Raw genomic sequence first — 16,220 nt, 5'->3', positions numbered from 1 at the left:
ATAACAGAGTTAGTGTTGTTGCCTGCTCTAAAAGTACCATATTTATAAAAGATCTTGTACCTTGGCTACATTGACTATACTGGCTCTACTTCTACAAATGGTTTTAAAAGGCTGCTATAAAATGGAGCAGGATCAAAGTAGAGTACCCATGATATTTATAGCTCACAACTGATGCTATAAGAATCCATGAACAGACCTGGGTATGTTCAGCCTTCAGAAAAGATGTAAAAACTGTTTTGGGACACTGATCGAGGGCCTAAGAATAAGGTTCTACATACTATGAAGTTGTTTTTAAGTAAGAACTTGGAGGAAACACATACACCACTAAAATTCAAACCTGTGGTGTATCTTAAACGCCCCTACTTCCCTCCCTCCAGACAAGGTATCATGTAACTAAGGCTGTCCTCAATTTTACTAAGTGTCAAGGATGATCTTAATTTCTGTTTCTCCTGCCCTCCTCCACCTACTGCTGGGATTATAGGTGTGCACCACTCTACCCAGTTTACTTGGTGTAGATATCAAATGCAGAGTGTCATGCTCTAGGTAAGTACTCTACCAAGTGAGCTACACTTCCAGACCCCATTTTAACCTTTCTAATATCCAAAGTAACCTCATGAATAAATTCTATTATCTGAAACTTTGTACAAGCTGAAAAGTTGTTCAGAGTGGGAAAAAGTGAGCCCATAATTTGTATTAAAACTTAAATTTCAAGGTTGCCATTTTGTTGAGAACAGAAATATCATCAAGTAAAAAGGTCAAGATTTAAAATAATCATTGTTTTAAATACTTATACATCAAATATTAAAGGCTTGGAGGACAAAGAATATCTGGCATTGAGTTAAAACTTTTCTAATTCTCAAAACTAATACTTTTCAACAACTAAAAAAAAATTAGAGAACACTGTGAATTTTTCCTATGCCCATGAATTTAAAGCAATATATAACTTCCAGAATCTAGATTTTACATTCTTACTAAATTAATAGTGAGGTATTTTATCAGTAGGTATATAAGGCATCCTTTTCTACCCTCAATTATGATAGTATCTGCCATCTTTCACCACTAATTCAACTCCAAAATATGCAACTATGTTTTTCACTTTTGGCATACACTCCTAAGAAACAGTTCCTTTTAAAGAAACTACTTAAGATAGGTAAAATTTCCTCCTAAGTGGCATGACAAACAGCAGTTTATACAAAAAATTTACATCACAATTAAAAATAATAAGATTTTCAGCCCATCTATTATAAATCATTACAAAATTAATTTTTTACTGAAAATAAAAATTTCATCACTTGCCATATCATTGATTCTAATTCCAATAATGAAAATATTCCTTTTCTCTCTATATATATTTTCTCTCTCTATTATTAATTCAACAACTGACAATACTTTTAAAACTGATTATGATTGTGTATCACTGCTATTTTATTGTTAGTCTGACGTATTTTCTACATGGGAAGTTGTTCTACCTTTTTATTTTTACAAGCATAGTGTCTGAGAGTAGTCAAACTGAGGAGGTTTCCTGAATTAAGAAGTAATTGGTTTCTGTCTTAGATTACAAGATTATCAATACTGACAGGACTGAATGTGAATTTTTCTTCATATTTTGTTTATTAGGTCAATATCTTAGTATTTCTACTGTTTTATGTTAAAAAGATAGTTGTAATATTCTTTTTGTTTGTTTTTTGTTCTTCAAGACAGGGTTTCTGTAGTTTGCCCTGGTTGTCCTGGATCTTGCTTTGTAGACCAGGATGGCCTTGAACTCACAGAGATTCATCTGCCTCTGCCTCCTGGGTGTTGGGATTAAAGGTGTGCACCACCTTCACCTAGCATAATATTCTTAAATGTGGACAGCATGCAGTCCAAGATTTTAAACTATCAATGATATGTATTTTTAAATGAATTTTTATGTGAATGTGTATGTGAAGTACGCCACAAGTATGTGGGTGCCTGCAGAAAAGCGAGTGCTGGTTCCCTGGAGTTTGTTATGAGCTGCCTGATGTAGGCTCTGGGAACCAAACATGGGCCCTCTTAACCAAAGCGATCTCACCAGCCCCTCAAATAATATATTTTAAATTTGCATTATATAAATAGATAATTTAAGTTTATGTAGCTAAAAATGCAATGTGGGAAATAAAAGCATTTACAAAAAGAAAAAGCAATGAGAAAAAGAGAAATCAATGACTTTTTGAATTTCTTAAGCAACAAAAATTTTCTACTAGAACTTTAAACTGGAAAGAAAACTCTTTATGCAACTTAAAAAAATGAATGCAAAATACTACCATTATTCAGTTGAGAGCACCTAACATATTAACACCATTATGCCACTTCTAGGACATCCATATTCCACAGATAAAGAGCTAGGGAGGTAAAGTGCTTGCCTTGGTTCCTGGAAGGCCCTGGGCTCCATCTCTAGCACTGCAAGAAAACAGAAAAAAAAAAAAAAAAAAAAAAAAAAAAAGAAAAGAAAGAAACCATCACTATCAACAACAACAACAAAAAAAACACCCTTCTCTTACACACACTCCATAAAGGAATAGCTTAAAAGAAATTACTATGTTAGAAGAAACCATGGTATTAAACCAACACTAAAAGAGAAAGGTGGGCACAGGCACACAAAACCACACAATGTCACGTAAAGTAGGTCACAGTAGGAGTCTACAGTAGGAGTATAGTTCAACTAGAAAACCTGTTTTAGTAACTTAAGTGGAAGAGAGGCTGAAGCTGGATTCCAAAGGATCAATTAAGGAACCCAAGCCCAGGTTGTATAGGATTCTTTAGGGATTTGCAAATATTTTCATACTGATAAAAATATGAAAGGGAAAATTTTACAAGAAAAAAAAACCCTGTGGCATTTTGCTATTAGTAAACAAAGTTTACAGTATTTATTTATCTTACCTCTCCTATGTACCTCCCTCCTCCCGAAAAAACCCATTCTCACTACTTGAGTTGAATGGCTGATCATCTAACATACACAGGTTTTGGATTACTAATGCCATGTGTGAAAGGATGAAAGGGAAGCATCTGAAGCACTAACTTTCATCTAAATGGGTCACTTAACCCTTAGCATCATTAGGAACAGAAATGTGAGTCTGAGTTTTTTTGAGAGATGCAAAATTAGCTCAAGTAGATGGAAATAAATTTTTTGTTAATTTTAGAGTCTTGAATACTTCCACAGAAATAATTATCTGTGTGCATTTAACATGACTTAATATGCCAGTTTTTCTAGAGATATATTAATTTCAGCTAAACTGAATTATTAGAATTATTCTGTTGTAATTTATAAACTTTTCAAAAAGAGTCAGGAAGAATTTCAATGTGTGCAAATGTGTGTATGTGTGTGTGTGCAGTCAGAAAAGGGATTGCCTTTGCTGTTTTCCCTATCTCCTGAAGTTTTAAAAGCTAAATGTAAAAAGCTTCTCACAAAGAAGTATGGTGATATTTTATTTGTACTGAAATGTGATTTTAATTGTATGTTAATAAATAAAGTTGCCCTGGGGTCAGAGCTATTAGAGCCATAGCAAGAGCGTGGTGGTTAGAAGAGCTAGATAGATTTCTGTGTGTTCAGGGATACAGCCAGTATTGGAGACATACGCCTTTAAGACCTGGAGGGCGGTACTTACAGGCAGTGACGAGGCAGTCATGTGGTTGGGTTTACAACCAATGAGAAGGCAGAACAGAAAGACTATTTAAAGACAGACAAATAGGAAGAAGCTCTCTCTCAGGGAAGCTAGGAGCACTGCAGGAGGTAAGATTTTAGCTCTGAGCTCTGACCTCTCGGCTTTCTCTTTTACATTGGTTCTGTGTTTCTTATTTTAATAAGACGATTGGTTACATCTACAAAGAAGTCTCAAGTTAATGCAAAAAAAAATATTTCTCAAGAGGCTACTTTCAAGCTATAAAGCTTTAAGATCAATAAACTTGAATAATGATAAAAATAAAATATACCATTACTGGGGCTAGAGAGATGGCTCCTTGGTTAAGTACTTCTTGCTCTTGTAGATACCAGGGTTCCCAGCACCCATATGGTGGCTCACAACCAATATCCTATAATTCTAGTTCCAAAGGATCCAATGCCCTTTTCTGGCCTCCATTGGCACCAGGCACAGTACATATATACACATGCAGCCAAACACACACATAAAATAAAAATATTTAAGCCTTAAAAAAAGATCTTTACTTATTTGTAAACTTTAGAGAAACGATTTAATATTATGATTCTCAGACTAGGAGATAACAGGGCCTTTCTATAAAATACTTCACACACTAGTAAAGTTGCCTAAGGCAATGAAGCCATTCTTGTTCTAAAATAAATTAATATCAAACTTCAGTGAATAGAGAGCTAAGGAGAGATTTAAGTTATTCTATGATAGATAGAAAAATAAACAGAAATGATTGGAAACATGATAGCAAACAGTTTTTGTAGTAATGGTGGTAGGTCACTGAGGAGGGAGCTGGGAGCTAATACTTACAAAATAATTGTTGAGCTACTAAGCAGGCTGTTTTAGTAATATCTTCATTTATCATTGTTAAACCTAGGAAAAAAGAGTTTAGACTTTAAAATTTGAGCTTATTACATAAGCAAAAACATTTTCAACAAATGTCAACAATCACTGTTTTTTGATTCTTTTTTTTTTTTCCCCTGTTGTTTTTTCCCCCCCAAGACAGGGTTTCTCTGTGTAGTTTTGGTGCCTGTCCTGGATCTTGCTCTGTAGACCAGGCTGGCCTCGAACTCACAGAGATCTGCCTCGCTCTGCCTCCCAAGTGGTGGGATTAAAGGCGTGCGCCACCACTGCCGGCTCTGTTTTTTGATTCTTATACATTACACAATAATCACAGATTAGAACTTGCCAGCAGCAGTTGTTTTCAATTTCAATCCAGTGCACTGTCATTAAGTCTGTAAAATGTGCTTTCCCACTAAAACTATCTTCTGAATATTTAAAACTCAAGTATGTCAAGTGTAGCTAAACACTGCTGCTTTAAGTGTCTAACTTGGAGTATGCTGAGCTTCTGAGAACATCATAAAATTCCAGGTATTTTACATTAATTCAAGATCACATCCCAAGATACTTTCCTTGCTTCTTTGCTCCACTCACAGTACCCCCACTACACACACAAAAGTTTACACACTTCCCTATTATAAGAACTCTAATACAATGTAGCAAACCACAGAGTTTAAAATGCATTGAAAAAAAAACAGTGGAAATAAAACATTATGCTATAACCACAACAAAAGAAAATAATGTTCAGAAATTGTCTGAAGTAAAATGTAAGTGAAAAAATTAGAAAAACTATAAATGAAAGCAGTGATAAAGAAATTGTTTTCATGGCTGTACTTTACTTTTAAGAGAAAGGATTCAGAGCCCTTGAAGCATAGCAGGAAAATACTACAGCCTAGCTTTTAAAACATCCTAGTAACTTCAATTGGTCACAATGTTTTACTTCTGTGAAACATTATACACTGTGCTTCTATTTTTTTGAGACAGTCTTGTTAATATGGCCCAGCCTGGCCTTGAACTTGGGATCCTTTTGCCTAATCTTCCCAAGTGCTAGGATTACTGGAATATGCCAACAAACTATATACAAGTACTTATTACATGATATAGCATACAAAGAATACATAAAATCTTTATGCTTTTACTAGCACATTCTAAGTGCATATTTATTGCAAAAGGGTCAGCATTTCTTTTTATTTCAAAATAATATATTTCAAAATCCACCAATCCCCTTTCCAATAATGCCAATATGAATCTATCCCTGACATGAATCTCCACCCCAAATGCAGCTCTACTGAACTCTAAACAATATCCCAATTATACATAAATATCCTGATGTGCCAACTTCTAATCTCATTCCATTCTTAAGATGTAATGACAATCTTGAATTTGGTATTTATTTCTCATGCATGCTTTTTACTCTAACTACAAATTTAACTGTTATACACATACATATTTTCCTCAAATGTTTATTTTTTTGCTAAATACAGGTATTCAGAATAATATACACAACTCTTATTTTAATGGGTATGCAGTATATAGGACTATGTCACATTGTATAATGGGAGTCTACTATAAGTTCAACTGTAGTATGACACTACCAAGTGCTCCACAAACTAGACAGAAATTTTTGTATTTTCCCCAACACTTGAACATACATTTAAGAAAAGTATCTACTTCTGTGTAAAAATGAACACCTTTTAATGTTGAGTTTTTATTTTATCTTATTCTTGACATCTATTATGTGTATGGGTGCTCTGCCTGCATGTATGTCTGTCCACGGTTTGCATGGCTGGTGCCCACAGAGGCCAGATGTCAGATTCCTTAGAACTAGGGCTGTGAGCTGCCATGTGAGTTCAGGGAACCGAACCTGGGTTCTCTGCAGGAGTAGTAAGTGCTCTCTCTAAGCAGCTGAGCCATCTCTCCAGCCAACAGTTCTCAAGTGATTCATCTCTTCTGCTCTCAAGTATGTATCTAACATAGGGACAAAATTTGTCCCAAAACAGTTTCACAAAAACAAAAGTTCTGAAAACAGATTGTTCTTTATATGACTGAGGAAATACCAACACTCAGAAGTGTTGTAGAAATAAGATTCCTAATTAGATACTGAACTTTGTTAGATCCAAGATAAGCAATAGCTCGGAGATGATGGATGGGCCAGATGTAAATGGTTTGGTATGAACAATCCTTCCCACCCCTGCCACTGCCCCGAAAAAAAAAAAAAAAGAGAAAGGGGGAGGGAGGGAATCCTTTAGAGTTTGTAAAAAGTATACATTGTGGATGTCTAGGACAAGAAATTCTGATTAAGCAGATCAGGAAAAATGCTTTACTTTAGCTCATTCTAGTAGTCAGTCCACAGACATTCAGCAGGAGTCAATCAGAGTGGAGGATATTTTCAACAGAGGACTATGCAGCTAACTTATAGGTTAAACATGCGCAATATCAATATGTCTATATGTCAAACTACATCAACATATTAAAAACAGTAGCAACCTAAAAAAGCAATTTCAATTTACAATTGAATATGCTTAATTTCACAATGCCAGAATAGACTGTGGTCTCAATTATTAATTCAGATAAATAAACATACAATATGACAAAAGCCATTTTTGTTAGTAATACCAAAGAAATAATATTCTGAGTTTACTAACTGGTAAAGCAAACATTAAGCATAGGGATGAATCAAAAGTGATTTTAATGACAATAACCAAGGAGCAACAATGATTATCTTTTAGAAATACAACTGCAAATATCAGACTTTAAATTAGGGTACTAACACAAAACTAAACGTCACTTGTAGTTTTCTAGCAAAGTCTTATAAATGAAACAAGAACTTTAACAGAGATCCAATATTCACTTATCTAGAACTGTAATTATACAAAGGGAGAAAAACATATGTGGGTTATGCAAAATTTGTACAAATAGAAGTATATGACTCTACAAAACTTTATTACTTGAAATTACAAAATGATTTCTAAAAGATGTAGAATATGACATAGTATCTTTTTAAGAACTCATCAAAGCATGACTAGAATATAAAATAGTTTAAGGGTTTTCACCTATGGTCTATGTTGGTTCTAATTACTGACAACATGAAATATAGAATGTTTTATTATAATGAAACTAACAAAAACTCAGCCTTCTTCATGAGGCTATAAAAGGAAGATAATATGTCCTCAAAGTGAAAGAAATACTCCTGCTATGACCATAAGTTTTCTTTCTCAAATATATATCTGAATTTATGGCATCAGCAACCTAATTACTTTAATAAGTTTTCCTATTCTATTAGCTTAAAATTAAGAAGTATGGCACACATATTTCAGGAATTTTTCAACTCTAACAGATGAAATTTCCTGAATAAAAATTAAAGACAACACCACTGAATAAACAGTTAAAAAAAAAAAGGTCCAAGAACCACAAATATTTACTATCCTCTTAAAGGTGCACTGGGAAGAAAGTATCTTTCAAAGAGACTGTTCTGCAAACCACACATGGAAAACTTTCCACTTGGGTGCAAACTTCTTTGGCCACTATTATCACACACTGACAGTACTCTGCACAAGAGCCAGCTGACAAGCAGCAGTGACTCCCTAACTCCAGTTCTTACAAGGGACAAGAACAACTGCTATGGTGGTGACACTTACTTCTTCACCACTGATGCTCCTACTGTTTAAAAAGCACCACTCAAGAAAAGCATAGGAAACTAACTCCAAGAAAAAAAAGTACTTCAGTACAATTCACTTGCCAGGTCCACTTGCATTATTATTTAAGAAGAAATTTAAAAAGGTTAAGGTGGAGAGAAAAAAAAGACAAAATTTATATTTTTGGTTAGAGAGGGAACCTACAATGTTTCTAAAAAAGCTAATAACATAGCAATTTCAGCTTCTAAGGCTACATTTAACTATTCAATTACCAAAACTCTCTGAAAAGTTTTAACCATTTGTCAAGAGTGAACGCTGAGAATAACTTCGTTAGTTGTACAAATTCTAATCAAGAAAATTGTACTTTTGCTCACAAAATATCCCTAGTTCCCTCCTAAGCACCATGTACTGAATCACTATCATATGCTGACTTCAGATATTATTTAGAAAAACAAGAAGAACAACGCCCCCTAGCCCCTGAGGATCCAAGGGTAAATAGCTCAGTGGTAGAGAGTATGCTAGCACAAGACCTTTGGTTCAATCTCTAGAATGGTAAATAATAAACAAAGCATTAAGAGTTCAGCCAATGATTTTTCCCCCCTTTGGTAGTTCATGAATTTTTCTGAGTCCATGGCATGCTAGCCTAGTGCTCTACCACCAAGCTATAATACTTCCTAGACCTAGCCTAAAAGTTAACAAAAACCACAACTGAGGCTGGCAATATGGCTCAGTGGGTAGCAGTGCCTGCAATGCAGGCCTGACAATATATGAATTTCATTCCTGGAACACACTGAGGTGGAAGAAGAGACTTGACAGAAGGCTGTTCTCTGAATTCTGTGCATACACCACCTCATCATATACACAGTAATAAAATAAAATTTTAAAAATCACAACTAATCAAAAAATGTCAAGTATAATCTATCTTAAATGTATATTATGTGTATTACAGAGGTAAAGCCTTAGTTAAGCCCATAATATCAATTTGTAAGAGAAACAGAAATGTTTATTGTTAAAATGCTTTAACTATAATAAAATGCTGTCTACAGATCTACAACTTTAGTGCAAGTCATCTTTCAACCACTGTAAGCACTGCTTCAGAAATATAGTAAAACATAAAAGTTTGAATTATTATTAAAAAACAAAAAAGTAACAGATTAGAACTAGATATTAAATTTAAATAATACCTAGTCTTGAACACTAGTATGAAATAGTAGCAATATAGTAAATTTAGGTATTTTGCAAGAACAAACAAGAAAAAACTACAATCTTTTACCAAAAGTAATAAAAAAAACTTTTCCATTTAGTTGTCAATGAAGAAATTTAGAAATAAAATATATAAAAAACCTCACAGGATTAACAAGGTAATTTTGAATATATTTAATATGAAAGGAATTTAAAATTTAATTTATGAAACTTAGACATATAGAAATAGTAATAGATTGATCAACTGCAGAAATCACATTTGAAACATGCCATTCTTTCAAATGATTCTATCAAAATAGCAAAGTAATATTAACTATCTATCCAGTGTGGTTCAAAGTGCTGAGAACAGAAATTCTACTTCAAAACCATATTTTTAAGAAGTTTAAAGCCTTAAAATTAATTGAATATTGCCTACTGAAAAATGTCGATGAGAAAGTATCAGTTCTGATGCATTAGGCCTTACTTGAAAACCAATACAAATAAATTGGTAATATTTGTTATTTTTGGAAAACCATAAAATATATACATGTAGGAAACTGCTTCAAATAAACATTTAAAATGTTTAAGTTAATTGTGTCTATTATTTAGCAAATCTTTGCAATACTTTAAAATCTCTAGCAAAGAAAACTTGAATTCACTTACAAACAGCTTAACTGTAAGTCATGTTTATAAACTAGCATTATATAATCATAGTTAATAATTTAAGACCCTTCAACAGATGTTAAATTAGCCCCATTCTAGATTATTAAAATTTTTTTTTTGTTTGTTTTTTTTACCCTAAGGTAAATACTTCTGTAAGAGAGACACAATGATAGTACAACTGTATTTTAAGGGCAATTATTTTTCCTGAAACCCTGATAATGCCTTTAACTGAAAGTATAAATGTTGTACTCGAGATGTAACTCTAACATTGGGGAAAAATTTTAATTAAAAAATTTAAATCAACACAATAAATCTCTTTCTGTAATAAACTATGTATTAAGAGAGAATTGGATCGATTAGCAAATTTGAAGTATTTATATATCCTTTAAAAGGTGGTTAAATGACACCTAATCATACTTAACTGTAACAGCTTTTATAATTAGCCAAGTTAAAGGTTCTTACTCTATCAAAAGTAACCAACCATAAGAAAACTTTTAATATCTATACTGTTTTTAGATACTAAATTATTTAACAAGCTAAATTCCTATGATCATAAGCCAGTTTTGTTTTATAACTGTAAAGAGAATAACATGATAATGTCAAATATTTGTGTTCAAATAGTAAATTCTGAAAACCTCAGGTTATCATAAATCTTGAAATCTACATTCGGAACAACTGTTCATTTTATCTTTATCTACACTATAAACTCATATATTGCTTTCTCCCTCATTTAACGCATTAAAGTTCTGTCAACTATCTGGATTAAAAGTGATAAATTAAACCTATTTTTTTTTTTTCAGACACTCCATTTTCATGTTAATACTCTCTAACCTGGAATAACTGGTTAAGATAGAGGGGAAGAGTTTTTATTAAATTTTCACCCATTAAAACTGTTTTGACAGAATATTTAAGATCAAAATTATAAAGACATTCTATACTCTGTATTTATCTGAAACTATCACCATATAATTTGACATCGATGTAACAAAGTACCAGAAATTCACCCTTATTTAAACTCTGATTTCTATTTAGTTTCAACATTTCTATTTCACCTCAACTATTAACAGATATGCATTTCTGGATTTTCTATCTCATAATATAAAACTATCAAATTCTAGCTTTTGAGTAATTTATCTCGATATTCTAGCATTCTTAAACACACCTGAAAATTTGTTCTAAAATGTTTACACTGTTTAAAGTTAAAAGTAATTTTATGAGCAGGAAAATTATAATTTACTCTTAATATTAAATTACATTCTTGTGAAAACAAGCCTTTGGGATTTTCTATTTGTTACTTACATATTTTTAGTTAAAAGATTCTAAAGAAAATTACAGTTATATTTTAGCAACTCTTATTTTATTTAGCAAATATTATTAAAACTTATGGTTAACATTTCACTAGAAAAAAACTAACCAAGTAATATTTATTAATAACGCTCAGTAAATTCATTTTTATTATACTAGATTACCATCTAGGAAACAAAAATTGTTTAAGCTGAATACTATCTGAAATGCTCAACTAAAACTATAAAAATCAAGTAAAATAAACATTAGAAAAATGGACTATGATAAGTATTTTGGAGGTTAAGATAATAGTCACCAGAAGTTTAAGCTTTCTATAATTTTATCATTAGAGTGGTGTAACTTTTGATATTAACAATGTATTGAGTATCTATGAGTAAGATAAGATATCTGTTTCTGCTTAAGAAAGTAGGTTTTTCAGTTTCAACCAAATTGGGACTTTTGGTTAGAACAATACTTGGAATACTTCAAATTTTCTTAAAATATTTTCAGTAATCTTATCTAATTTTTAGGCTCTACCTATTTCTCCACTTGTCAAACAGCCAAGTACTAAATTCCACTTGACTTAAAACACTTCATTTTGTAAGAACAAAGTTGACTACATAATTAAATACCTTTCATAGCAACTGTAGTAACACCCTTAGGAAAAAGAGACAAAAAACAAAAATAAAACATCACGTATGCTTTTGCGGGGGAGGGGATAAATTCAGGTGGATCTACTATAGCACTATAAAAATATCGATTATATTCTTAAAAATCTGGAATTTTAACAAGCAAGACACTTAGATTCAGCCAATTTACAAGATTTCTATTTATTCTGTATTTATTTTAGATCACTTAAACGTTTCAGCATTACTATCAAGTCCAATTATATTACCAAGACATATAGGTTTTGAAAATTCATTAGTACAGAGCAGAAACAATGACACATAGTTACAATTCCTGCACTAAGGAGGAGGGTAGAGCAGGAAAACCAGAAGTTCCAGGCCAGCTTAGGAGACACAGTAAGTTCAGGCTGGGCTGTAGAGTTAAGACCTTGTCTTACAAAAACAAACAAAAAAACACTAGTATACCTTAATCCTCTATCACGTTCCAATTCATGATGTCAGTATTCAGTCAAAGAAAGTTAGGCTGTTTTCCAGAATTGGTTCTCTTCTAAAGGTTAAAATCTGCAATAAAAATGTCATGTATTATTATATAAAGACACTCAACAGATATATCTCTTGTAGTTCTAGCTGATCTCTGAACAGTCAAATCTTGAAAATATTGCAATGCTTAAAGAAAGAATCTCTACTATGAAAATATTTTTCGAACAGAAAATAAGTTAAGAACACCTGTGATATGCATTATCACCCCAAGCCTCTTCAAACAAATCAGATAAGTTTCTGCTTTCATTTCTCTTTATGACATTCATTTTCAAAGGAGCAAAGATAAATATGCATAGGTAGGTAGCTCTGAAAAGACTAAGGAAGATTATAAAAAATATTCTTTGTGTTTCTAAAACCCATAGAGTTTAAAAATTATACCAGGGATAGAGATAAAATTTGACTAACTTTGCTCTAAAATTACCAAATGTATCAATGATGACAAATTACCATTATTCTCAACTTCAGTCTTGCTATATGTGAGTGAACATTTCCAAATATTTTAATATTACAGTTCTAACCAATTTTAAATTTTTAAAATAAATGGACCATACTAGACTAGTCTCTTAATGCTTTCAAACAGAGGTGAAATGCAACTTCATTTCTTTTTTTTTTTTTCCCCATTGGGTTCACCTTTCTGGATCTGAAAGACTTAAATGACAAGTACATTAAAATAGCAAATTATTAAATTACCAAAGGGATAAATGTACTACATATGAACCAGAATGCTTTGTAGGAGTTTCCTACTTTTACTTAAGAATGGCTGAAGAAAGAAATCAAGAATGAAAACCAAAAGCTCCTTTATTCTTCTGTTGCTAAATATTTGGTTGTTTAATGAGAAAAATAAAATAAAAGCCCCACATCATCTTATGTCTAAGAAACACCAATTCAAATATATCTTATCTCGAAAAATTAAAGAATTTTTTGCCTAATATTTTTCAAAAGAAAGTTTTTTTTTAACACTTGAATGACTTGAAATATAGGATCACAAATTTAAAATAACAAAGAAAACAATAGAAAATTAAATGTTAAATTTTAATATAGTATTATATGTTTTGAAGCAGTGTAAAAATAAGATGCAAGAGAAGTTTGGATATAAAATCTAATGTATATGACTAAAAGAAAATTCTCCAAAAGTAAAACTCAAATCTATCACAGTTTACTCTTTATACTTTCCTGTGTAACCTTTCTTTGGTGAACTAAGATGGGTTTAAATAAAAGCACACAAAGCTCACAACTTCAAAAAAAGTTTCAAACACACACACACACACACACACACACACACACACACACACACACACACGTACATATTTACTGTTAACTCCATTACTTGAAACCTGTCTCACAGAAAAATCCTTTAAAGCATCTTTTTATTCAGGCAAGAAAAATAAGCAAAAAAGTTACGTATCAGAAAGTATATATTTATATAATTTGTGAGCATTTGTACACACTAACAATCAGGTATTATATATTAGTAACATTTTAAAATAGATATCACGCTTAATACAAACTATTAGTTTTAAAGTTCTAATAGTGTAACCTCTTAAAATTCTTAATCTCATTTTCAACACTTAGTTGAAATAAAGTGTTATTTTATTACTGATTTCCTTTGGTTTTATGAGATTTAAGACCACAAAGTTACAGCAAGTCCTAGTTTGAAATCTAATTATATGCCAAGATTAATTGCAAAGCATACAGTGTTTCTAAATTTGTGCAATTAAAAAATAAAAAGGACAAACTATGTATAGTCTTACAATTCTTTGAAAATGTGTTGTTCTAATTGTAATATGCTAATTATCTTTCTCATAAAAGGGGTTAAAAAAATCAATGTAGGGATTAAGGGTCATTTAAACAAAAGAAAATAAAAAGACAAAAGTCTCTTTAAGGTCAGAAACATTTTAAGATTTGAGATTTTTATGAAATTTCCATACCTGTAACTTTATAATATAAATGTTGAAAGCTTATTTGAGAAATATTAATTTTTTTCTTTCTGTAAACTCAGTTAACTGACCAGTATTTCTATACCGAAGGTTTCTTCAACATTCTTAATAGTTACTACATACAAATAAATAAATACATGAATAACAGAAACAGAACTGTACACAGATTTTATGAAATCAAAATTAAAAAACAGCACACAAAAGAGGAAACATGGAATCCAGAATGTGAACACTACTTTGAAATTTTTATCCTTAGCTGTGGTTCCTGATAAACATTAAAACATATACCAGTCTAATCAGATACGAAACCCGAGGCTGTATTTTGTAAATGTACAATGAAGACAACAGTTTTTTAAAATCATCTAAAATTAGACTTTTAATTTGAAATAGTTTAAAGAACAAACAAATGAAAATCAATGCTACCAGGGAAACTGGTACTTTTGTTCCCTCTCCCCTACAGTATGTAAATGTAACGCCAGGAGAACTATTACAGCAGCAGAATTCTCCAGTGCTGTTTTCCTGTGGTAATAAATGGCTTTTGCAGCCTTCACAACAGAATAGAAAATTAGAAAAATCAGTTTCTATAGTAAAACAGATAACTGCATATAAACATTTAAATAAGTGGGTATATACCTACTAGAATTCTCCCTCCTATCTGGCATTACATAAAAGACAGAAATATTTGGAATGTTGTGGGATTTATTTAGCTGCTAGTGTATTCTAAAGCTTTAAGTGAATTAGTTTAAATAAAGGATCCATTACTTATTTCAAAAAGTTGGTAAAACAAACAAACAGAAGGAAAAAAAAAGGCCTTCATTCATCACCCTCAAAACAAAACAAACCCCATAAACCAAAGTGCCAAAAAGTATGGTTTGAGGGAATTTAAAGCTTTCCCCCACTCCCGTAATTCTCTCCCAGCCACATAATTTGAATAAAAATTAAAATTCAAAACCAAACCAACAGTAAAAAGCAAAACTCATTAGCACTGGCACTTGAGATATAATTACAAGTAGAATAGAAATGAGATCTTCGACAGTAATTTTATTAAATCAAATTTTATAGATAATTTTATGAAAAATCCAAAATAAACACATTCAGGAAAAAACTGTGGATTCAGTAATAATTATTGTGAAAGTAATACAAAACAGAATGTGTTTATTAATAGAAATCAAAATGTTTTCATTTGGATATTTCTAACATATATATATGTGTTAAAGTGAAACTAGAAATCATGTCTCAAAGTTTCAATTACTTATAAAATATAAAAATTTCTTTCAAAATCATCTACTCTTTCCAAACCACACCGTCTGTTATCAAGATGCAACTAAAAGGAATGACAAGCAGGGTAATAAATATTGACGGTTGTTTCAAGCAACACTAAACAAAAACTAACTGAAACCAATCAAATAAAGCAACACATGTGCACTGCTGTATACAACACACTTCTTCATAATGAATTTGTCAGAGAACTGTAATAATGTATTATATAAGCTCACCTGTGTATACTTACTTACCTGTTATATTAGCAACTAAGAAACATAAATGTCTTGTAAATTAAAAATTTTAACCACTGCAATGAATGGCTGAATTAGAAAAAACATTTAAAATAGATTTGCAAAGTTTTATGAATATATTCAATTTTTATGAAAAATGTGTAACAGATAATTTAAAGTTTACTTTCATCAAAATCAAAGAAACACTTTTCCCATAATCTGCATCCAACAAATACATGAAGGCGAAGACGAAAAATTTCTACCAAAGGAAAAAACAAAACAGCGTAGATCCTTGGACGCAGTTTTCAACCAATGAAGAACAGAGAGAAGTATGTCTTGTTAACTGCAACAGCAGAAA

The 16,220-nt window shown here is 31.6% G+C and overlaps 1 long non-coding RNA gene across 1 annotated transcript; it reads right to left on the bottom strand.

Moving 5' to 3' along the window:
* Positions 1-2,225: 2,225 nt before the first annotated feature.
* On the bottom strand, positions 2,226-13,370 carry LOC114693813. Its single transcript, XR_003734609.2, has 3 exons — positions 12,358-13,370; positions 4,473-4,535; positions 2,226-2,418 (listed from the first exon to the last, which is right to left on the bottom strand). It is a non-coding gene; the product is annotated as an uncharacterized LOC114693813 (long non-coding RNA).
* Between the last annotated feature and the right edge of the window lie 2,850 nt (positions 13,371-16,220).

The sequence above is a fragment of the Peromyscus leucopus genome, chromosome 9 (genome assembly GCF_004664715.2).
Source record: "Peromyscus leucopus breed LL Stock chromosome 9, UCI_PerLeu_2.1, whole genome shotgun sequence".
Classification (NCBI taxonomy): Eukaryota; Metazoa; Chordata; class Mammalia; order Rodentia; family Cricetidae; genus Peromyscus; species Peromyscus leucopus.
The sequence above is the reverse complement of the archived record's forward strand: the minus strand, read 5'-3'. Positions and strand labels throughout refer to the sequence as shown.